Below are 25,294 nucleotides of genomic sequence, written 5' to 3'. Positions count from 1 at the left end.
CTTTCAGGTGAAAAAAAAAAAAAAAAAATCATTGCGGGTATACAACCGCTTTAAAGCGGAGTTCCTACTAAAAAAAAAATATTAAAAGTCAGCAGCTACAAATACTGCAGCTGCTGACTTTTAATAATCAGACACTTACCTGTCCCAGGGTCCAGCAATGTAGGGGAAAGAAGCCCCGCTCGTCTCTCCCTCTTCTCCGTGGTGCCAGCATAGTCACTGTGGGTGCCCCGGCTGTAGATTTACAGCCGGGCACGCACTGCGCATGCACGAGCCGTGTTGCACACCGTTACTGACCGAGCAATCATCTGGGACCTGTGACGTGTTCCAGATGATTGCAGAGAGGAGGGGGGAGGTAAACTACCTTCTGGTGCTGCGGTGGCCCTGGAGGAAGTGGGAGTTGAACCCTCTAAAAAGAGTGTTTCTGCTCCCCACCCAAAAAAATTACATGCCAAATGTGGCATGTCAGGAGGTCATCTTCCCTTAAAGCGGAAGTTCCATTTTTGGGTGGAATTCCACTTTAATATAGAGATGTCACTAAAGAATTGTGTCTCCTGTTCCATTATTCTCTATTGGCAATAACTGGGGACAACCATCATCAAGCGCCCCATACGAGGGTAGTGCTACATAAGCCATACTTTTGTTACATTTTTCAAAGCTGATTTTATCTTGGGCAATAAAATAAATAATGCCTCAGCCGCTAAGGATTGGGGCGGGGAATGCCTCAGCCGCTAAGGGTTGGGGCGGGGAATGCCTCAGCCGCTAAGGATTGGGGCGGGGAATGCCACAGCCGCTAAGGATTGGGGCGGGGAATGCCTCAGTCGCTAAGGGTTGGGGCGGGGAATGCCTCAGCCGCTAAGGATTGGGGCGGGGAATGCCACAGCCGCTAAGGATTGGGGCGGGGAATGCCACAGCCGCTAAGGATTGGGGCGGGGAATGCCACAGCCGCTAAGGATTGGGGCGGGGAATGCCACAGCCGCTAAGGATTGGGGCGGGGAATGCCACAGCCGCTAAGGATTGGGGCGGGGAATGCCTCAGCCGATAAGGATTGGGGCGGGGAATGCCTCAGCTGCTTATTGGCTCAGGCCAGTGACAGCTTCCAGATGGCTCGCTCAGGTAGGTTTGGACTGAGATCTGAATAATGTCCAACTTGTCCTTACAAAACAAACAAGCAAAAAAAAAACCTCATAATTCCGTATGTGACCTTTAAATAGTCTAATTAATTGGAAAGCCAGTCATCAACATTGTTTTCAATGAAGCTGCTTGGAACAGATTTGCTAGATGGGGGATGGGATGACTCATCAGTATAGTCTTAGGAATAGTGGAACCTTTCTGTGCCACATGGAGCTTAGAAATCTGCCAGCATTTGGTCAGAAAACCTAGAAAAAAATGTGCCTGTTATAAGAAGTCTAGGAGGTCCGGCGTTTATAAAAGTTTTCACCCAACATTCACACACCTTTTACCACTTTCTTTTACAAAAGGTTCTTTTAGAAAAATGGGTGAAAACATTGGTATATGAATTGCCAAAGTTTATTTATTTTTTTTCACTTGAAAGCTGAACCCTTTGTTTGCTAAAGCTTACCATACACTATAAAATCTAATTATACAATTCTCTTTCGATCTGTCATCACTTGTGTGATAAGGGCTTGTATATTGAACACAAACTGAATGGTTTGTTTATATTTGTCCTCATATTACATAATTTTGTTAAAGTGGTTGTAAACCTTAGACATGAAATATGAACAAATCATATCCCTCTATCGCAGCTACCACTAAATGGTGGACCGTGGTCCAGATCCGGATTGAATCACTGTCCAAATCCAGACTGAACATTTTTACCACTTAAGGACCGAGCCTGTTTTTCAGCGGTCATTGCAATACATTTTGTCACACCGTATTTGCGCAGCAGTCTTACAAGCGCACTTTTTTTGGAAAAAAATCACTTTTTTTAAATAAAAAAATAAGACAACAGTAAAGTTAGCCCAATTTTTTTATATTGTGAAAAATAATGTTATGCCGAGTAAAATGATACCCAACATACATGTCACGCTTCAAAATTGCGCCCGCTCGTGGAATGGCGTCAAACTTTTACCCTTAAAAAACTCCATAGGCGACGTTTAAAAAATTCTATAGGTTGCATCTTTTGAGTTACAGAGGAGGTCTATGGCTAGAGTTATTGCGGGGACACCTCACTTGTGCGTTTTTTTTAACACGGTTTTCATATGCGTTCGCTGCCGCGCGTGAGCTCATCAGGACGGGGCGCCTCCTGCACATTTACGTCGGCAGAATGGCACGGCTGGGCACATGCACGTATAGGTACGTCCTGTGCTAGTACCCAGCCATGGGTCGCGGGCCCGCGAAACGGTCCGAAGCTCCAGGACCGCGGGACCAGATCGCTGCTGGAGTCCCGCGATCGGTCCCCGGAGCTGAAGAACGGGGAGAGCTGTATGTAAACACAGCTTCCCCGTTCTTCACTGTGGCGGCTTCATCAATCGTGTGATCCCTTTTATAGGGATACACAATCGATGACGTCACACCTACAGCCACACCCCCCTACAGTTAGAAACACATATTAGGTCATACATAACCCCTTCAGCGCCCCCTTGTGGTTAACTCCCAAACTGCAATTGTCATTTTCACAGTAAACAATGCATTTTTTGCTGTGAAAATGACAATGGTCCCAAAAATGTGTCAAAATTGTCCAAAGTGTCTGCCATAATGTCAGTCACCAAAAAAAAAAAAAAAAAAAAACGCTGATCGCCTCCATTAGTAGTAAAAAAAAAAAAATTATAAAAATGCAATAAAACTATCCCCTATTTTGCTATAAATTTTGCGCAAACCAACCGATAAGCGCTTATTGCCATTTTTTTATACCAAAAATAGGAAGAAGAATACGTATCGGCCTAAACTGAGGAAAAAAAAAACATTTTTTTTATATATTTTTGGCTGATATTTATTATAGCAAAAAGTAAAAAATATTCAATTTTTTTCAAAATTGTCGCTCTATTTTCGTTTATAGCACAAAAAATAAAAACCGCAGAGGTGATCAAATACCACCAAAGGAAAGCTATTTGTTGGGAAAAAAAGACGCCAATTTTGTTTGGGAGCCACGACGCACGACCGCGCAATTGTCTGTTAAAGCGACGCAGTGCCGAATCGCAAAACCTGTCCGGGACCTTTAGCTGCCTAAAGGCCCGGGTCTTAAGTGGTTAAAAAAAATGTGTTTTCTTATTTATTTTACTTGATTTTATTTATTTTTACACTGTTTAAAAAAAAATGGGTCACTTTTATTCCTATTACAAGGAATGTAAACATCCCTTGTAATAGAAAAAAGCATGACAGGTCCTCTTAAATATGAGATCTGGGGTCAAAAAGACCTCAGATCTCATATTTAGACTAAAATGCAATAATAAAAAATAAAAAAAAAGTGTTAAATCGAAAAAATTACAACAAAAATTTGACGTTGCTTCTGCCCTGCTATGCTGTGCTATTGGGTTGGGTGGGGCCATCTTGCTACCATTATCGTTTACAGGACCGGCCACGGAAAAGATGGATATCTTGGTTGTGGCAGCAGCTGCTGCCCTTACCGAGATATTCATCTTTAAAGTGCCGATGTATATGTACGTGAGCCGGTCCTTAAGTGGTTATGAACTGGTTTCTTCCCCTCAGCTGTCGCTAGCGCTGTCATCTTAACAAAGCTGCCATCGGGAGGAAGCACAGTGCTGAATGGAGGGCGGGAGCTGCCGCATGTTAACTGATTGGTTGCTAGGATGCAGGGCAGTCCTAGCAACCAATCACAACCTGGTAACAGAAAAAGTTGTGCAACTCCAGCCCTAAATCCACAATAGTCATGCCCTGTGTATGGTAGGAGAGGGAAGAGGGCTATGTCACTGCTATAAAGGACAGGGGGAAGCCAAAAAAGGGGATGACATGAAGGGGGGGCCGAGGACAAGAATGTGAAGGGGGGCTGGGGACTGCAGTATGAAGATAAAGGGGTGGTGTTAGAAAGGGGGCGAAGACAGGAATGTGAAGAGAAAGGCGATATAAAGGGGGTGGGGACATAAATGTGAAGGGAAAGGCGATATAAAGGGGGTGGGGACAGGAATGTGAAGGGAAAGTCGATATAAAGATATAAAGGGGGTGGGGACAGGAATGTGTAGGGAATGGCGAAATAAATTGGGTGGGGACAGGAATGTGAAGGGGGGCTGGGGGCTGCAGTGTGAATGGGGGTGTTATAAAGGGGGTGAGGACAGGTATGTGAAGGGGGGGGCTAAGGACTGTATTGTGAAGGGGTGGGTGATGTGAAGGGGAGTATAGGACACTGTGGTGAAGGGGGACTGTGATGTAAAGGGGGGGATCATTATGTGAAAGGGAGTTGTGATAAAAAGGATGGGGGTTGCAATATGCAGAATGGACTGAGAACACTGATGTAATAACAGGATTGTGAGGTAAAGGATTTGAGGCTAGGTTCAGTTCATTGTGTCCTTCATTCTGCGAGTAGGCCGCTCATTAATTTCAAAGGGCTGCCTTCTATGCAGAGACGCAGAAAGAGAAAAGTACCTGACCGTTTTTTACCGAGCCATATGGTGCTGCAGGACCATGTGGTTTGGCACTTGCAAAAAATGCACTGCCTTTGCCAATGCGCAGAAGTACGATTAAGAATCAAACATGATTTTGACCACTGCTGGAAGAACAATTTACTAACTGAAACCCTGCAAGTTTTAATGTACCGTATATACTCGAGTATAAGCCAACCCGAATATAAGGCGATGGCACCAAATTTTACCACAAAAAAATGGGAAAACGTATTGACTCGAGTATAAGCCTAGGGTGTCCATGTGCATGCCTCACTGTTCCCATGCCTAGACTGACGTTTTACATGGAAGTCTATGGAAGAGGTGCCCAAGTTTGAAAAATCTGTGCTCCCCAGCCGTAGGTCCCCCAGACAAAAAACTTTGCACACTTGTAGAGGAGAAATGGGGCTATGTGTGCCAAGTTCTGGGTCCAGGGAACCTACGACCCGCCGGTACCGGGTCCCCAAAGTCACCGGAGAAATTACCATTTAACATGTGAGTCTATGGAAGGGGTGCCCGGCTTTGAAAAAAAAAAAAAAACGGTGCTCCCCAGCCGTAGGTCCCCAGGACAACAAACTTTGCACACTTGTAGAGGAAGAGTGGGGCTATATGTGTGCCAAGTTTGGGGTCCAGGGTTCCCAAAGTCTGGGAGAACAGGCGCAAAAAGTTGACTCGAGTATAAGCCGAGGGGGGCATTTTCAGCACAAAAAAATATAGTGTGTACTTGTCTCAACTTATGCCCTGTACACACGATCACTTTTTGTGATGAAAAAAAATGTCATTTTTCCAACTTCATCATTAAAAATGATGTTGCCCACACACCATCGTTTTTGAAAAATGATGAACAAAGTGACGGCACTCTAAAGGGGAAGTTCTATTTGCCTTGAGGCGGCTTTTAGCTGGTTACTTGTTAGTAAAAGACGATTCACGCTTTTTTGTCTGTTACAGAGTGATGAATGTGCTTACTCCATTATGAATGGTAGTTTTACCTCCCGTCTCATAACTTGCTTCTGGGCATGTGCGGGTTTAAAACGTTGTTTTTGCCCACACACGATCATTTTTTATGAAACAAAAAATTACATTTTAAAAAATGACATAAAAAATTGAAGCATGTTCTAATTTTTTTTTGCTCGTTTTTCATAAGACAAAAAAACTATGTTTTGCCCACACACGATCATTTTAAATGACATTTTTAAAAATGTCATTTTATTTCATCACAAAAAGTGATCGTGTACAGGGCATAAGACCCCTTTTACACTGAGGGCGTTTTGCAGGCGCTATAGCATTAAAAATAGCGCCTGCAATCTGCCCTAAAACAGCTGCTCTATTGTCTCCAGTGTGGAAATACGAGGGCTTTCATGCTGGAGTGGTGCGTTGGCAGGGCGTCAGGAAAAGTCCTGCCAGCAGCTTCTTTGGTGCACACTAGCAGCGGTAAACTCACTGCTGCTAATGCGCTCCTGCCCACTGAAATCAATGGGCAGTGCTGCCGTACCGATGTAGCGGCGCATCAGCAGACGGTATTAACCCTTTCTCGGCCACTAGCAGGGGTCAAAAGCACCCCACTAGCAGCCCAAAATGCACCGCAAAAACGATGGTAAAATATGGGCGTCGGTAGTGTGAAATGGGTCTAAGATCACCAAGACCCCTTTCACACTGAGGGTGTTTTGAAGACGGCGAGGGCTTTCACACTGGATCGGTGCGCTGGCAGGGCATCAGAAAAAGTCCTGCCAGCAGCTTTTTTGGAGCGCATTAGAAGCGGTGAACTCACCACTGCTAATGCGCTCCTGCCCATTGAAATCAATGGGCAGCGCCACAGCAACTCTTTCTCAGTCTCTAGCAGGGGGGTAAAAGTGCCCCGCTAGCAGTCAAAATGAGCTGAAAATCCAACGGTAAAATAGCGCCGTTTTACCGCTATTTTACCCCCGGCGCTATGGGCATCGGCGGTGTGAAAGGGGTCCAAGCCATTTCTGCCCACTGCTTCATTCCTCTGCTATCAGCATAAATAATTTCTGACAAGTTTTCCTGACAGAAAAATGGTGACGGGGAGGGACCCTCAGTAGATTGACAGTCTCAGCTCTGTTCATGTGTGCTGCGGGAAGGGGTGGGGGGGTGGAGTGTCTCTTCCCTCCAACCGAGCATCGGGGCCACTGTATGACATGTTTTTTTTTTTTTTTAAAGGGACATTTACATTCTTTAAAGCGGAGCTCCGCTGAAAAAAAATTATTAAAAGCCAGCAGCTACAAATACTGCAGCTGCTGACTTTTAACATTAGGACACTTACCTGTCCTGGAGTCCAGCGCCGTCCGCAGCAGAGCACGAGCGATCGCCTGTCACTCTGCTGCCCCCCCCCCCCCCCCACCATCCTCGGTGAGGGAACCAGGAAGTGAAGCGTTCCGGCTTCACTGCACGGTTCCCTACGGCGCATGTGCGAGTCGCGCTACGCCTGCCGATTGGCTCCCGCTGTGTACTTGGAGCCGAGGGTTCCCACAACACAACGGGGGGGGGGGTGTGTGAGGTCATGCCCGCAGTCTGCCCGAGACTGTGTGGCTGGAAGTGGGTGCAAATATTTGTCTTTAGACAGGGTTCCGGTCAGCGGGAGTTCCACCTTAGGGTGGAGCTCCACTTTAAGTGCTCATTCATTCCAGTTGCCAGAATAAATGATTATTGTGGCCAATGGGATGAATGAATGCCCAAATGCACCTAAGCCAGTTAAAAGAAGATTGTACAGAGATTGGACAATCAGATTGTAAAGTGTATGGTCACCCAAATGCTGGCCATGCACACCTTGATTTTATTATCCAATCGATGTGCTAAGTAATCAAAACGATTTAAGTCACAAGCAATTCAATAACCATAACTTCCCTTCCAACGATTTAGAGTCGGTTCACACAGCAGCGGCACGACTTCGGGGGCGACTCTGCAAGTCGTCCTGAGGACGACTTCAGAGGCGATTTGCAAAACGACTTCTGTATAGAAGTCAATGCAGGTCGCCCCGAGCCGCCCCCAAAGTCGTACAGGAACCTTTTTCTAAGTCAGAGCGACTTGCGTCGCTCCTATTAAAACGGTTCCATTGCATTGAATGGGACGCGACACGTCAGGCGGCTGAGCTGCCTGTCGTGTCGCCCCAGTGTGAACCGGGTCTTATGGTAGCCATACATACTTTGACAAAATTATTTATTTATTTTTTCTGATTGACCTCACCTGATGGGAATAATCGATCTATAGTTGACAACCCATTCGATTCATATGCCACACATGGGGAAGTGGAGTTCAATTGATACTTAAAATACAAACCTAACACATGGAATTTGTCAATCACATCTCTGTTTCTGCCATGTAATCTCATAATCTGCTCGAATGAAATCTGATCCAATTCATGAACAAGTATCTCAGTGCTGCCAATCAATGCAAAATGGCCATTTCCACCCTGGCTGATTGGCCTAGCTTGATCAAATCTGATCTGAATCAAGTCTAATGCCACGTACACACGATCGGTCAAACCGATGAGAACGGTCTGATGGACTGTTTTCATCAGACCAAACCGATCGTGTGTGGGCCCCATCGGTTATTTATCCATAGGTTAAAAATAAACAATCTTGTTTTAAATTTAACCGATGGATACCTAACCGATATAAAAAAAACGATCGTTTGTAGGCACGTCCATCGGTTAAAAATCCGCGCATGCTCAGAATCAAGTCGACGCATGCTTGGAAGCATTGAACTTTGTTTTTCTCAGCACATCATTGTGTTTTACGTCACCGCGTTCTGACACAATCGTTTTTTTAACCGATGGTGTGTAGGCACGACTGACCATCAGTCAGCTTCATCAGTTAACCGATGAAAACGGTCCATCAGACTGTTTTCATCGGATGGACCGATCGTGTGTACAGGGCATAAGGGTACTTTCACACTAAAGCGCTGGGTGCGTCGGCGGTAAAGTGCCGCTATTTTTAGCGGTGCTTTACCATAGTTTTCGGCCACTAGCGGGGTAGTTTTAACCCCCGCTAGCAGCCGGAAAAGGGTTAAACCCGCCCGCAAAAACGGCGCTTTGGAGGCGCTGCCCCATTGATTTCAATAGGCAGGGGCGCTATATTCACCGCTTCTACAGCGCCTCAAAGATACAGCTGACAGGACTTTTTTTACCGTCCTGCCAGCGCAATGCTCCAGTGTGAAAGCCCTCAGGCTTTTACACTGGATATAAAAGAGTGGCTCTTTCAGGGCGATTTGTAGGCGCTATTTTTTATTTTCTTTCCTTCCACCACAGGTTACTGATTGTGTTGATGGGGGAATCCCTCCTGCAGTGCTATTGTGTTCTGCCAGCAGGGAGCCTTCCTTGCCAGCGGTATGCAATCATCAGTGTTGCCAGCTATAGCCAGTGACACTAATCATTCGAGACAGGCTGGCTGTATATGTTTGATCAATAGATCGACAACCAGGGCGCCCATACATTGATCGAAATTCGTCTGATCCTTGCTGAAACTGCCAAATCTCGATCCACGTATGGCCAGCTTAAGGCAGACAATAAATTATGCATGAAAATAAAATGTCTCCATTCTCCCATCAACAGTCAGAATCCAACCCCCCACTGTGCAATTGTATTCTGACAGAGGGATGATACAGCCACCAGCAGTGACTAAGCAAAAAAAAACTTGACAATCTGGTTGTACTGAGATCAATCGATAGATCAACTTCAGTACAACTTTAGTGCAACCAGCCTACCCATACATGGATAAATATTCAGACGGTGAACTAGCTGAATTTCATTCCATCTATGGCTGGCAATGGGCTACATTCAGACTGTAATTTTATCTGCAGATTCTTGTCAGCAGTTGTCACTGTTCCTTGCACACAGCAGGGGCTGTATGATTTGGACAAATCAATGACTGGCGTCATCACTGTTGGCATGTAACCGCTCTTCTGAATGCGAATAAAGCTTCCGACCAAGCCTGGATGCAGCCAGTGCGTCTTTCCGGTATTTTGGCCGCAAAACACTAACTGGCCTCAGTTCATTGGTCAGCCTGCATGCGGCCATAACACAGAACAGCACAGAAGGTTGTTGCATTCAGAGGCAGCAAACTATCCGCAGCTAAACTGCTATGTGAATGTACTGATTGTTTGCAGATTTGATTGTTTCGATCAAATCACACAATACAATTGAAGCGTTTATGGCCACCATTAGACTTGATTGAATTGGATTTAGTCCAATTTCACATTGACTGTGTGAATAAAATCGTGCGAGTTCAGCTGAAGTCGCAAATTTCAAACCCTCATGTCAGTCCCGACTTCGGGGGCGATTTCAGAGACATCTGTGTGGGTTTCTGCATAGATGTCAATGGAAATCACAGCCCGAAATCGCCAAAAGTAGTGCAGAAGCCAATACGGCGTTGCACCGATTCGGATGCTGCCATTGCCGGCATTTGCTGATGATTTTGGCATGCGATTTGACATGCTAAATCGCATTAATGTGAACCAGGGCTCAATCAAACTGAATTCATCAGCCAGGGCAGAAAAATATTGGATTGTTTTGCACCAATCGGCAGCACTGAGATCCTTTGTTCACGAACACGATCATTTTTTGATTGAAAAGATTAGGAGATTACATGGCATTAACAGACGAGGCAGTCACTAATTTACACATTGTAAATTAGGATCATACATTAAATATTAAGCAACATCCACTTTCCTGCATATGGTATATCGATTAAGTGGGTTATTGACTATAGATCAATTATTCCTATCAGAAAAGAAATAAATGATTTATTGCAGCATGTACGGTCATCATAAAAGGAAGCGTTATGTGTGCAGTGACTATATGAGAAGACATACCTTTCTGATGGCTCCTGCCTGGTATGGTAGGTGATCACTGCTCCTCTCACCCTGGCTCAGTCTGTTGCTTGTCTGTTAGATGTTTGTATTCACTTGGTGTTTGGTTAGCATTCTCCTGGTGTCATGGCAACCCTTGTAACCTGATCACTCCTGCTGGTTATAAGTCAGTAAAGATCAATTCATTGGAAGCGGACATCTGACCTGTTAGTCAGTGTCACATTGGGTCCAATCTTCTGGATGTTGCTTGTATTAATTGAATATAGAAGAGTGAATGAACGGTCATGTTGTGTGTACATACCAAGGGTTGCTAGGATACGGGGAGGAGGGCAGTACACACACTCACAAGGGGATCTCTGTATCCCAGCAATAAGCAAACCTCCTCAGGGCACACACAGGACACACCTGCAACCTTTGTGAATGGACGCTTACCTCTGCACTTCCTCAATGATACTTTCACCAATGTGGCATCATATCACACCTGTGATTGCACCCGCTCTCTGATTACATGTGAGAATGGTCAATTAGCTGCATCCTCATCCCTATGGAAGGCAAGGCAGTCTGTGTCCAGGTCCAATCGCTTGCATGTGATCACCGCACGAACCAGCGGGTGCGATCAGTATCCTCCCGCAGCTAATCACAGGAACCTCCATTGGAGTACTTGCATCTAATCAAAAAGCAGATGCATTTTAGGTGTGAATTTATTTAAAGTCCCGCCTGCCCTACTTTTTGCATGTTCCTGTGCGTTTGGCAGCCCATTGAAATAAATGTGCAGGAACGCACGCAAACATTCATGTTACCATGCCCAAAAAAAGGCCATACACTATACAATCTGATTGTACAATCTTCTTTAGATTTACCAAAACTATGCAATGTGAGGACAAGCGTAAAGTGAAAATTAGGCTGGGTTCACACTTGTTCGATCACAGACATCGCATTGATGTGCAGATCACATGCGATGTGAATTCAGCCAGACAAACTGGTCCGCACTGGAATCGGATTGCATGGGTGTTCAACACCTATGCGATCCAATTCCTGCACCATTCAACAGTTCAACACTGCGAACCAATGTGGGGGTGTTATTAAAGCAGAAATATAGCTCACTTGGCTGTACTTCTCCTGTGGATCACAGAAGTGCAGTTCGTTTTGCACTCCTGTGACCAGTTTTCAGCGAGCCGCTGAGAGCCTGAGCTGGCGATTCCCCGCCCCTTCACAGCTCAGAGCTCCAATGAGCGAGGAGGAAGCAGAACGGAGAGCGAGGGTCAGCAGCTCCCTGCTCGGCGAACTATCAGAGCCGAGCGATTGGTGGTGTTCGAGCGCTCGTTTCTCAGTGCAGAGGAATCAGGACCGATACTGCATCCATCTAGGAAAGTAGAAATCTGAAAAAAAAACAAAAATCCAAACCCCATACTTTTATTTTTACATTAATACCCCCAGCGGTTCGCAGATGTCAGTGTGAACCAGTGTGCAATTCTGGTGCCATGCAGGAACTGGCACCAAATCGCAGGGTTTTCCGCATCACACCAGTGTGAACTGGGACTTAAAGAGCCCATACATTTAGTCACTTATTTTTTGTTGAATGAAAACAATCAGTAGATCGACTTACTGTGCAACCAGATTGCCCAAAAATGGATCAAATTTCAGCCAGGCCTAGCTGGTTGTACTAAAGTTGTTTAGCAGACGGTTGCTACTAGTTACTAACATCCACCATATCACCTTGCTGCCAGACTTCCATCTATCACTCTCGAGACAATGAACAGTCATTTGCTTTGTTGTGTTTTGTTTATTGGGGGAAAGGGAATACGGGATGTCCATAGAACAGATTGCTTTGCCATCATATTTAGAGAACTTGTAGAATAGGTTGAGCCTTGAAGAACTGATGAACTCCAATACTTACAATCACTTAGCCATGCAGACTATTGCTCCTCCTCTGCATCAATAGTGTTGCTCACGAATATTCGTATTGCGAATATTCGGCTCGAATATGGCATATTCGAGTATTCGCGATATATTTCGAATTTCGCGGTGAATATTCGCTATTCCGAATATTCGCATTTTTTCAATTTTATTTTTAAAACAGATCACATCCTATCGACGTCTAAAAGCATTGCTGGTATGATTAGAGACCCTGGGCCGAGTAGCTAAGCTGAGGCGATCCTTTTATGTTGACGAATATAAAAAAAAAAAAATTGCGAATTTTCGCGAATGCGAATGCGAAAATGATTGCGAATTTTCGATAACTGTGGTAGGAGAACTCTGATTGTCTCTGATGCAAAAGGGGGGGCTTTGTGTATGTTTCTGTTATGAATATTTGTATGTTTGATATTATTTTTTTTTGTAAGAAGGAAAAAATTGCGCATACCTTAAAAAAGGGGAGAATACAGCAGCAACTCAAAAATGTTATACAACATAAATACAAGACAGAAAATGGAGTCGCTCTACAAGAATAAAAAATATGTCTAGTGACAAGACATGTGGGCAAATTATAAAATAAGCAAGCGCAAATAACTTGTGAAATACACAGTGAAACAAATATATAAAGAAATATAGTCCCAATAATAGAAAAATAATCTTTCATAAAAATGTCTTTGATATGTGAAGTGAAAAAAAGTCCAAAGCATGCAGCATGAACGTGTTCAATCTTCAAGGTGTTTGATTGACAAACGGCTGTGACAGATGGATAGAGTAAAGAATCACCACCAATGCAAAACACTTTTTATTTTCTATTGTAAAATATCAAGAATATTCTGAGCCAATCAGAGTGCTCCTTCCGCATTAGCCGAATATTCGCAATTATTTTGTATTGTAAAATATCACGAATATTCTGAGCCAATCAGAGTGCTCCTAGCGCTGTTGTCGAAATTTCGCCATCAATATCGCATTCGCATTTCGCGAAATTTCGATAAAATATCACAAATATTCTGAGCCAATCAGAGTGCTCCTACCGCAGTTATCGAAATTTCGCAATTATTTTCGCATTCGCAATAGCGAAAATTCGCAATCATTTCATTTCAATAAAATATCACGAATATTCAAATTTAGCGAATATATCTCGAATATTCGACTATATATTCGAGATATATCGCGAAATCGAATATGGCGTATTCTGCTCAACACTATGCATCAACTCCTGCAGACTGTTGCTCCAAGGACTTCTCTCCTACTGCACAAAATTTCAATGTAAACTATTTCATTCTTCCTGTCCCATCATCTTCACTTGACAAGAGATCACTCTGTATAATCCCAGATCATGGCTGTTTGGTGTTTTGTTACTATGCCAGGGGTCTGCAGTACCCCCTCCCTGGCGACCTAGTTGTTTAGCAGCTTGTATTAGTTGGTGGACTACCGCAGGCCGCATCAATTTGACATAAACCCACAGTCTCATCTGGCCTCGCACCCAGCTCCCCTGGCATGCCTCTTCCAGAAATCCACTGTGTCATACTCACGACCTCCTACTGCCCTGAGTCCATGATGAAGAACTTTAACTGGACATGCGATTCAATAGCTTCTCCAGCCCCTCTGTTCCAGCACACCTCCTCCATGACCGTCTAAGGATGAGGCTCCCTCCGAGCTGGTAATAAGGTGGATGGTCCCTCTGTGGCGACAGCGTCCCTTCTACATCCAACCATTGAAAAGATGTCCAGCCGGCAAAACCGTCACTTCTGGTTGGACTGCAGGCTGCAATACCAACCCTGCGCTGCTCTCTTACTTCTGGATATGCCCAGAGACACAGCCTAGAAACCAGATGTCGCCAGGATAGGCCCAATCTCTGGCCTAGCAGCCCGGGCAGTGGGCACACGACACATGTCCACCCAGGCAGCAATCCAGGTGGCACGGAACATATATTACCTGACTCGACCCGAATATATAGGCTCTCCCAGCAGGCCAGGGGATTCAAGAAAACCCCTGCTCATTGGCTGAAATACCCCATATACCAATAACCTGACCTTGAGTTGTCCTGCTCATATCTAGTACCACCAAGTCCCCAGCCACCTAGTGATAGAAGAGAAAAGTACAACCAGGCCAAGCTTAGGGAGAAATCAATGGATCTCTAACAACTGACCAGGGTAACTACTCCTGGTAAGTAAATTTGTGAGGCACATTCCCTGACTAAACCCCAGGGTGCTATATCTGCATTCATAAGACACAGAACAGGGCTCAGCATTGTTCCTGCTCCTTGCCCACTGGCTGTGATTGACAGCAGTCAGAGCTAATAGTTCCTTCTACTGTCTCTCTCCCAATGAGGAGACAGACGCGGGAGAGCAGATGTTTCATGCAGATCAGGTAAGTATTAAAAGGGGGCCACGGAAGGAGCTACAACTGAAGGTAGTTTCTCTTCATACGTAGAATGAATGAAGGTAAAAAACTTCAGCCTTTAGAACCACTTTAACCATCTGAACACTGCCCACATACTGCAGCAGGGCAGCTCTATTGCATGAAACAACTTACCTGTACGTTGTTTCATGCAATATATACTGTGGGCGCACATGCGCCTGCTGGACAGAGGGGGAGCCAATGCGCGGGTCTGGTGGACACGATGTCCGCCAGACACCCGCAATCGCTTCACAGTAAGGCAGAACGGGGATCTGTCTATGTAAACAAGGCAGATACAAATTCTGACAGGGGAGAACAAGGAGATGTCCTGTTCCTAGTAATCAGGAACAGTGATCTGTGTTCTTCCTTGTCCAAAGGGCATTAGCCATGAACTTGTCTTGCATACAAAACGACAAAGAATTGTCAGCCAACAAACACTAAACAGTTTTTTCAGCTCCTCAGTGCCACCATTTGGGCAACTTCTGCTAATGTTCTATGGTTAGCATTGCTTCTGAGCATGCGTGTTTGTACTTTGGCGTTTTGTCCGATGGACTTCTGTACACACGATCGGATAATCCGACAACACACATTTGTTGTGGGAAAATTTTAAACCATGCTAACCCACATTTGTTGGCGGAAAATCCGACAATTGTCTGATGGAGCATACAAACAGTTGGATTTTCCGACAACAGCCTGTCACACAATTCCCGTCTGAAAACCACTGTGTGTATGAGGCTTAAAGTGGAGGTTCACCCTAAAAACGAATTTTTAACGTTAGAGCCAGCATTGTAAGGGCATATACTTTCGGCAGGTTTTTTTTTTTCCGCCGTGCTTACCTTTATATTCTGATTTGGTCCAGGGCTTCCGCATTCTGATGACTCCGGGACCGAGCGTTCCTATCCCTGCCTCAGGGTTCCGATGACTGCGGGACTGGGCGTTCCTATCCTTCCGTTCGATGATTGACGGCTTGTGAAACAGGTGACCTGTCGCAACAACGCACGTCACCAGATGTTGGGAAATAGCCGAGCTGCGAGTCGTCACTATACGGCGCCTGCGTAGTCAGCGCTAGACGGCTGGCGCAGGTGCCCTATAATGGCGACTCCCAGCTCGGCTATTTCCGGAAATCTGGTGACGCGCGTTGTGCGACAGGTCACCTGTTTAACAAGCCGCCAATCATCGAACGGAAGGATAGGAACGCCCAGTCCCGCAGTCATCGGAACCCGGAAGCCCTGGACAAAAACCGAATATAAAGGTATGTACGGAGAAAAAAAAAAAAACCCGCCGAAAGTAAATGCCCTTACTATGCTGGCTCTGCTAGATGTATTACAAAAATATTTTTTGGGTGAACCCCCGCTTTAAGAAAGCACAAACAGTTAACACATTTAACCCTTTGATCACCCATGATGTTTTCCCTTCCCATTTATTTATACAGTGATCAGTACATATTTAAGGGTCCCTTAGACTCCATTAGATTTTCGGCAGATTGTCTTCAGATTTACCAAAACCATATAGTGCAAGAGCCTGCCTGAGGCTTGACCTCATATTATATGGTTTTGGTAAATCTGAAGAAAATCTAATAGTGTGTATGGGGCTTTAAGGTCAGATTTGTCCGCTGCAATGTCGCAGTCCCACTAAAAATCGCTGATCGCCATCATTACCAGTAAAAACAAAATAAATCGATCCCATTTTGTAGACGCTATAACTTTTTCCCAAACCAATTAATATACACTTATTGGAATTTTTGATTTACCAAAAATATGTAGAAGAATACATATTGGCCTAAATTGATGAGAACATTTGTTTTACTTTTTTTCGGATATGTATTAGAGCATAAAGTAAAACATTTTTTGTTTTTTGCAAAAATTGGCGCTCTTTTTGTTTATAGTGCAAAAAATAAAAACCACAGAGATGATCAAAAACCACCAAAATAAGTTTTACTTGGGTATAGCGTTACTTTGACAATTGTGCAGTTGCGCAACGCAGTGCCCTACCGCAAAAAATGGCCTGGTCATAGAGGGGGTAAATCCTTCTGGGGGCTGAAGTAGTTAAAGAGAGACTGCAGACTGCCAACATAATTTGTAATAAAAATATCTGCCATTCTGAAGCTTCCCTCCAACCACTTTGCATATTTATATATACTGTTATTCTGTACTTGTCAAATATGCTGCAGAAATCTCCCTCCACCAAGTCTGACATTTTAACTATGGGCAGCTGAAGCTGCTGTCTGTAAATCCAGGAAGTGAACAGACACACCTGCAGCTCTCATTTGCCCTCTTACGACTCATCCCCCCCCCCTCCCTTCCTGGAAAACTCTCACAAGAGAGCTGTGCATGATGTGTCAAAAGCCCAAGCTTTTTTCCCCAGACAACAGGAAGTGGGCTGTATAAGGTATTTACTGGCAGAAAAAAAAAATATGTTTTACTATCAAAAAGTTAAAACAAGGTGAAGGTCCGCTTTAATATTAGAACTAAAACTCAAATGAATAGAAATGTTTCTACTTTTCTAGCAGTAGAAACATTTGTATCCATTTGGCCAGATTGCATCTTACCACACACCAGCTGAGGCATTACTTGTTACATTGTATACATATGCCATACCTGTAGGACTGCTGTGGAACTGGATTAGGCATCGCTACAATTCTGATTGTAAGGGCCCTTTCACACTGGTGCGTTTTTCCCGCATTTTTGCCGCGTTTTCGGGGTAAAAATATTAAAACGCCCATAAAACGCTCCCCATGCCCCCTCCATTGAAATGAATTAAAAACCGCTGTAAAAACGCGGCAAAAACGGAGCATTAAAATCGCGGTAAAACATGCGGCAAAAACGCACCAGTGTGAAAGGGCCCTAACTGTCATCCAAGTCCTGTGTTGACCGGCTGCTCTGTTGCCTAGTGACCACATGGCACAGACATTTAAAAAACACCTTGCATTTTTCTAAATTATCAACACAACACATAGCGTTTGTGTAAACTTGGCCTTTTGAAAACAATAGATTTCAGTGTGTCATTGGATGTGACAAAGCAGTGCACATGATGTAAACAGGCTCTTAAGCCTCGTACACATGATCGGATTTACCGCAAACAAAGCGGCTGACTTTTGTTTGAAGGGCGTTGGCCAGGAACTTGTCGTGCATGCAAACGGCACACAATTGTCAGCCACCAAACACAAACGTAGTGACGTTCTACGTGGTGTTTCAACTCTTTAGCGCCACCCTTTGGGCACCTTCTGCTAATGTTGCGTTTGGTGAGCATTGCTTCCATGCATGTGTGTTTGTACTTTCGAATTTTGTCTGATGACTTGTGTACACACGATCGAAAAATCCGACAAAAGGCTGCTGTCCACAGAAAATGTTAAAGCCTGCCATCCAACATTTGTTTGTGGAAAATTTGACAACAATCGTCCGATGGAACGCACAACAGGTGGATTTTCGGCCAACAGTCTGTCAACACACAATTCTCATCAGAAAATCTGATCGTGTGTATGAGGCTTAAAGGGGTTGTAAAGGTTTGTTTTTTATTTTCTAAATAGGTTTTTTTAAGCTAGTGCATTGTTGGTTCACTTATCTTTTCCTTCCATTTCCCTTCTAAATGTTTTTTTCCTGTGTCTGAATTTCTCACTTCCTGTTCCTCCTCAGTAAGGTGTTCAGTAAGCTGTTATAAATGACTTTCCACCGCTCGGATGATGGTGGAAAGCTTACTGAGGAAAAACAGGAAGTGAGAAATTCAAACAAAGAAAAAAGATTTTTAATACAGCTTACCTGTAAAATCTTTTTTCTTGGAGTACATCACGGGACACAGAGCGGCATTCATTACTATATGGGTTATATGGAGTACCTTCAGGTGTTGACACTGGCAATCTCAAACAGGAAATGCCCCTCCCTATATAACCCCCTCCCATAGGAGGAGTACCTCAGTTTTGTAGCAAGCAGTATGCCTCCCAAAATGGTCCCCAAAAGAGGGGTGGGAGCTCTGTGTCCCGTGATGTACTCCAAGAAAAAGATTTTACAGGTAAGCTGTATTAAAAATCTCTTTTTCTTTATCGTTACATCACGGGACACAGAGCGGCATTCATTACTATATGGGATGTCCCAAAGCAATGCTTACAATGAGGGGAGGGAGAACATCTCCAAGACAAAAGGATTTAATTTAGAGAAATACTCAAATCATAATAAATCCAACTTAGTTGAGAAAAATAATCTTAAATTTTAAATTTAACTAAAAAAAAGAGGAGCCCCCGGAATCCGAGGGTCTCAAACTGCAGCCTGCAGCACTGCCTGCCCAAAGGCTGTATCAGAATTCCTTCTTACGTCCAACTGGTAGAATTTTGTAAACGTGTGGACAGAAGACCAGGTTGCCGCCTTGCAAACTTGAGCCATAGAGATCTGTTGGTGTGCTGCCCAGGAGGCGCCCATGGCCCTAGTAGAATGAGCCTTTAATGATACTGGAGGAGGCAACCCCTTCAAGCCGTAGGCCTGAGTGATTAATTGCTTAATCCACCTAGAAATGGTGGACTTTGCAGCTGCCTGCCCCTTCTTGGGCCCATCCGGTAAAATGAACAGCACATCTGTTTTCCGGATCTTCTTTGTAGCTTTAAGATAGGCCTTCATGGCCCTGACAATATCCAAGGTATGCAGCAACCCTTCCTTTCTGGAAGTAGGTTTAGGGAAGAAGGATGGTAATACCAGATCCTGGTTCAAATGAAAACTGGATATAACCTTCGGTAGGAAGGAAGGATGAGGGCGGAGAACGACCCTGTCCTTATGAAAAATAAGATATGGTTCCTTACAGGATAAGGCCGACAGTTCCGATACTCTTCTTGCGGAAACTATGGCGACCAAAAATACTAACTTCCTTGTCAGTAAAACCAAAGGAATTTCAGCCAACGGCTCAAACGGTTGTTTCTGTAAACTTGACAGAACAAGATTTAAATCCCACGGGCAAAGCGGGGATTTAACTGGAGGTTTAATACGCAAGACCCCTTGAAGGAAGGTCTTAACCAGCGAGTGGGTGGCCAGCGGCCGCTGAAACCACACTGACAGAGCAGAAATCTGTCCCTTGATTGTGCTTAATGCCAATCCTTTATCCACTCCTAGCTGGAGAAAACTTAAAACTCTATCAATGGTGAATTTGCGAGGAAGCCATAGCTTGGACTCACACCAGCCTACATAGGCCTTCCAGACCCTGTGATAAATCACCCTAGAGACCGGTTTCCTGGCTCTGATTAGGGTAGAGATTACTTTCTGAGACAGACCTCTACCCCTGAGAATCAGGGATTCAGCTTCCAGGCCGTCAAATTTAGATGCCGTAAGGCAGGGTGGAGGATCGGACCTTGCGATAGCAGGTCTGGCCGTAGAGGAAGAGTCCAAGGGTCTCCCACTACCATCCTTAAGATTAGTGAGTACCATGCCCTTCTGGGCCATGCTGGAGCTACCAGGATAACTGGTATGTGCTCCACCCTGATCCTGCGCAGCAGGCGGGGTAGTAACTGGAGCGGGGGAAACGCATAAAGAAGTTTGAACTAATACCAAGGGCAAACCAGCGCATCGGTTCCGCAGGCCATCGGATCCCTTGAGCGGGACATGAACTTGTCTAGCTTCTTGTTGAGTCTCGGTGCCATGATATCCACGTCCCATCTTTGGCAGAGTGCTTGAAAGATTTGTGGATGCAGAGACCATTCCCCCGGCCATAGAGTCTGGCGGCTTAAGAAGTCCGCCTGAAAGTTGTCCACTCCGGGAATGAATATTGCCGATATGCAGGGCACATGAGCCTCTGCCCATAGGAGAATCAAGCTCACCTCTCTCTGAGCGGCTTGACTCCTGGTTCCCCCTTGGTGATTTATGTATGCCACGGCCGTGGCATTGTCTGATTGAATTCTCACCGTGAACCCCTGCAATTTTGACGTCCAAGCCCTGAGGGCTAGTCGAGCAGCTCTGAGCTCCAAGATGTTGATGGGTAATTGCTTCTCTAGCTTTGCCCAAGTACCTTGGCGAGTGCAACCATCCAAAATTGCTCCCCAGCCTGTCAGGCTGGCGTCTGTGGTCACTATCTTCCAAGCCACTGGGCTGAAAGATCTCCCTTTCAGTAGATTCTGAGGGTCTAACCACCAACACAGACTTTGTCGGACTCTTGATGAGAGCGGCAACGGGATATCCAAGGCCTGTGGCCTTCTGCTCCATGCTGACAGGATGGCTGCCTGCAGGATGCGAGTGTGACTCTGGGCGTATGGTACCGCCTCGAATGTGGCCACCATCTTGCCTAGTAACCTCATACATAGGCGAATAGTCGGTTCCTTTTTGCTTAGAACCAGTAGGATTAATTCCTTGATGGCTTTGACCTTCCTCAGAGGTAGAAACACTCTTTGTTGTTCTGTGTCTAATCTCATGCCGAGATATTCCAACTGCCTTGTGGGCAGGAAAGCTGACTTTTCTCGATTTAGTACCCAGCCGAACTTCTCGAGGTATTGGACCGTGAGGGCCACTGCTCGCTCCAAGCCGGGAGACGAGTGATCTATGACTAGGAGGTCGTCCAGGTATGCTAGGATCGTGACCCCCTGGATCCTTAGTTTGGCCAGGATTGGAGCTAGGACCTTCGTGAACACCCGGGGGGCCGTAGCCAACCCGAAGGGAAGCGCCACGAATTGGAAGTGACGCGAGGCCACCATGAAGCGTAGATATCTTTGATGTGGCTGATAAATTGGAACATGAAGGTAGGCATCCTTTATGTCTATGGACGCCATGAAGTCGTCCTTTTGGAGTGTGGCAGCTGCTGACCGCACGGATTCCATCCGAAATGAGCGGATCTTTAGGTATGCATTTACCATCTTTAGGTCCAAAATTGGCCTGACATCTCCATTGGACTTCGGGATGATGAATAGGTTGGAGTAGAAACCTAGCCCCTGTTCCAGGACTGGTACCTCTACTATTACTTCCTGGGAAAGTAGATGATTTAATGCCGACATTAATGCGGCTCCTTTCTCCGGATCGTTTGGAATCCTCGACTCCTGGAAATGAGGAGGAGGAAACTTTAGGAAATCTAATTTGTAGCCCGTGGCCACGGAAGACCGTACCCACTCGTCGGGAATGCTGGCTTCCCAAACCTCTGAAAAGAGTCGCAGCCTTCCCCCCACCTTCGTGGGTGGGGGCGCCCCTTCATAAGGTTGGCTTGGGGGCTGGTTTTGCTGGTTTGCGAAACCACTGCTTTCTGCCTCTAGCAGCCTGTCCTTGAGACTTGCTGTTGAAGCCGAAGTTTGCTTTCGCAGGAGGCCGTCGATACTGTTTGGCATTAGAGGGCCCCTGCCCAGGGGAGTACTGTCGTTTAAACGCAGGCCCCTGAAACTTCTTAGTTGGCAAGAGAGTACTTTTGCCGTTTGAAATGGTCTGAATGTATTTATCTAGGTCTTCTCCGAAGAGTCGTCCTCCATGGAAGGGGAACCCTACCAGGAGCTTCTTGCATGGGGGCTCGGCCTCCCAGCTTTTTAACCATAAGAGTCTTCTCATATGGATAAGGGATAACGATAAACGTGACGCTTGCTGGACAGAATCCTTAATTGCGTCTACCGTAAAACATATGGCCTTAGGGACATCCGAAAATTCTTCTGCCTGCTGGGCAGGAATAAGTTTAAGCATCTGCTTAATTTGATCCGATAACGCTTGAGCAACCCCAATCGCAGCCACAGCTGGCTGTACTACTGCCCCTGCAGTAGTGAAGGAGTTCTTAAGTAGTGCTTCCAAGCGTTTATCAACTGGATCCTTGAATACCTGTATGTTTTCTACAGGGCATGTTAACGACTTGTTAACACATGAGATGGCTGCGTCCACTGCAGGAGTAGCCCATTTCTTGGAAAATTTATCTTCCATAGGATATAGGGCAGAGAATCTTTTAGGTGGTAAGAAGATTTTATCTGGCTTGTTCCAATCTTGGAACAAAACTCCCTCTAATAGAGGGTGGATCGGAAACACTGCATTGCTTTGAGGCGCCCTCAGTGAGCCCAAAGCTGAAACCGTCGATACCTGGAGATCTGGTACTGGCAAGTTGAATGCATTATGGACCAAGTCCGTTAAGGCTTGAATCCACCAGCTCTCCCCTTGGGAGACTGCTCCAGACTCCTCTGTATCCGGATCTTCGATCCCTGAACCTACTTGGTCCTTGTCCAAGAGGTCGTCCAATTCCCCTGAGGAAAGGACCTCCTCTTCTGAGGGTCCACGCTCGGGCGACGGAGATCTACTCCGTTTACTGCCCCGCATAGCTGTGGCTATCATTTTTCCCATTCTTTTCTCCATCTCTCTTAAAGAGGTGAGTAATACCTCGTCCGTGACCATCTTAGGGTTGGACTGACCCGCGCCAGCTCCAGCCCCAGATCCCGATGACCCCAAGGCTCCCTTTGGGGAAAGCAGCGGCATAGCTTTGTCCGAGACCTCAGACTCTCTGGGGGAATCCCCACCTCTTGTACCCTCTGACCCGGATGCCATGGTACAATACCGAGGTACACCTGCCACCTATTGGTACTTGGAACTATAAAAGTTAATTGCCCAAACACCTGTATGGGGGACAAAAAAATGCTTCCTCTTCCTTAGATGACTTTTTTTTTTTTATCTTTTTTCTTTTTTTTTTTTTTCTTTTTGTTTCAAATCCAGGAAAGAAAAAGCATTCTGTCCCCCTGAGTAGTATTGCAAGAAAAAAACTATGAGATGGAAAAGAAACAGCCTATTTCTAGGCTTGAAAACAGTCTTCTGAAGACTGCAATATTCTTTCTGGCCACTGTGTGTCCTCGGCGCCCCGTGCTGCCGCTCTGGTCTTTCCTCCCCAGTTCCAATGTATTGAATGAGCTGTTTGGAACGAAAAAGGAAGGGCCGCCCCTTCCTTAAACCACTGACCCGCCCTTCCCCCCTCAGCTAAACGGCGCGAATTGCGCCTATAACACGTGAACGCGCACGCGCGCCCGCCGTTAGGGGGGGGGGGTTGGGGGGAAAGGAGCCTCTCTGCTCCAGCTGGAACCACGAGGAGGTCAGCGTTCTGCCTGCTTGCAGGCTCTGAGGAGGAAGACTGATGGAGCATCGCCTGGAGGCTTGCAGGTAAGCATAGCTCTCTGACACACACATACACTTTATATTACACAGGCCCCACTCAATGCTTTTCCAACACTACAAGGGAGGTCACTTCTTATGGGGAAAAAATACACATAGAGCCATCCTATCATTAAGATATGTGACTAGTTTGCCAGATGCAGCGCATAACTTTAGGCATGTCCCCTGTGACCCCCCAGAAAAAACCTGCTAAGAACCAAGTTCCGCAAGTTTTCCCCTCACTTACCTGCTCCATGCCGCAGGACTTTGCCAAGCAAGAGGCCCAATCTTCCCCCATCTCCGTGGGGATGTCTAGACCTTGAGGCCCTGGGTTCCTATGAAGGATCCACTGTCCTGGGCCCATATAGCACTCTGGCAACAGAAAACATTAGGCACCCAAAGGTTTCTAAGTCCTGGGCCCAGGGTCCAGCTCTCTAAAAAGAAAAGCATTATGGGCTATACCCCAAGGGTTTGGGGTCCGGTTACTGACCACTTTAGCGCTGAGGCCTTTGGACAGAACCGGTTAGCTCACCTAATCCCAAGGATGCGGAGGCAAGCTAAACCATGACCAACACCTAAGACACTGGCGTAAAAACTGGGGTACTCCTATGGGAGGGGGTTATATAGGGAGGGGCATTTCCTGTTTGAGATTGCCAGTGTCAACACCTGAAGGTACTCCATATAACCCATATAGTAATGAATGCCGCTCTGTGTCCCGTGATGTAACGATAAAGAAAAAAATATTTAGAAGGGAAATCGAAGGAGAAGGTAAGTGAACCAACCATGCACTAGCTTAAAGCAGTGGTCATGAACCCTGTCCTCAGGGCCCACTAACAGGCCAGGTTTGCAAGATAACTGAAATACATCACAGGTGATATCATTTGCTGCTCAGTGATTGCAGTATTCTAGTCTGCATCTCCCCAAAGTAATACATAAAACCTGGCCTGTTAGTGGGCCCTGAGGACAGAGTTGATGACCACTGGCTTAAAGTAACCTAATTTAGAAAATAAAAGACAAACCTTTACAACCCCTTTAAGAGTAATCATCCTGCCTAAAACAGTCCATAGACGTGGTTGTGGGGGGAAGAGGCTCTAGTCCCCATAAACACATGGACAAAGTGCTTTGGGGTGGGGACCAGAGACCCCCCCATGTTAAGGGCATGTGGCCTTGTATGGTTCAGGAGGGGGTGCTCGCTAGTCCCCAACCTTTCCTGGCATGCATGCTAGGATAAGGGTCTTGTATGGATTTTGAGGGGGACCCCACGCCATTTTTTTTAAATGTTGGCATTTGGTTCTCCTCAAAATCCATACCAGACCTGAAGGGTGCAGTTTCATCAGAGCTCTGTGTCGTGGCTGTGACTCCCTCATGCATGTGTAGAAGTGACATTATTGCTGCTTGGCCATTCAAATGATCACAGCCCGTGAACCCGGAAGGAAAACCAGGGGGCGATGGAAGTCCCATCAGCAGTGACAATGTGCAGCTGGAGAGCTTTGTTTCAAGGCAAGTCTTTCATACTGTGCTAGTATA

At 45.7% G+C, this 25,294-nt stretch overlaps 1 protein-coding gene across 1 annotated transcript in view; it reads right to left on the bottom strand.

The window, feature by feature from the left end:
• LOC120940565 (dynein heavy chain 5, axonemal-like) overlaps positions 1-10,631 on the bottom strand; it is a 445,728-nt gene extending 435,097 nt beyond the window's left edge. The window contains exon 1 of the mRNA XM_040353506.1: positions 10,398-10,631. The gene's annotated coding sequence lies outside the window, so the exon portion shown is untranslated. The remainder of the gene's footprint in view (positions 1-10,397) is intronic.
• Positions 10,632-25,294: the final 14,663 nt, after the last annotated feature.

The sequence above is a fragment of the Rana temporaria genome, chromosome 5 (genome assembly GCF_905171775.1).
Source record: "Rana temporaria chromosome 5, aRanTem1.1, whole genome shotgun sequence".
Lineage (NCBI taxonomy): Eukaryota > Metazoa > Chordata > Amphibia > Anura > Ranidae > Rana > Rana temporaria.
Note: the sequence above shows the minus strand (reverse complement) of the source record. Positions and strands in the feature narration are given on the sequence as shown.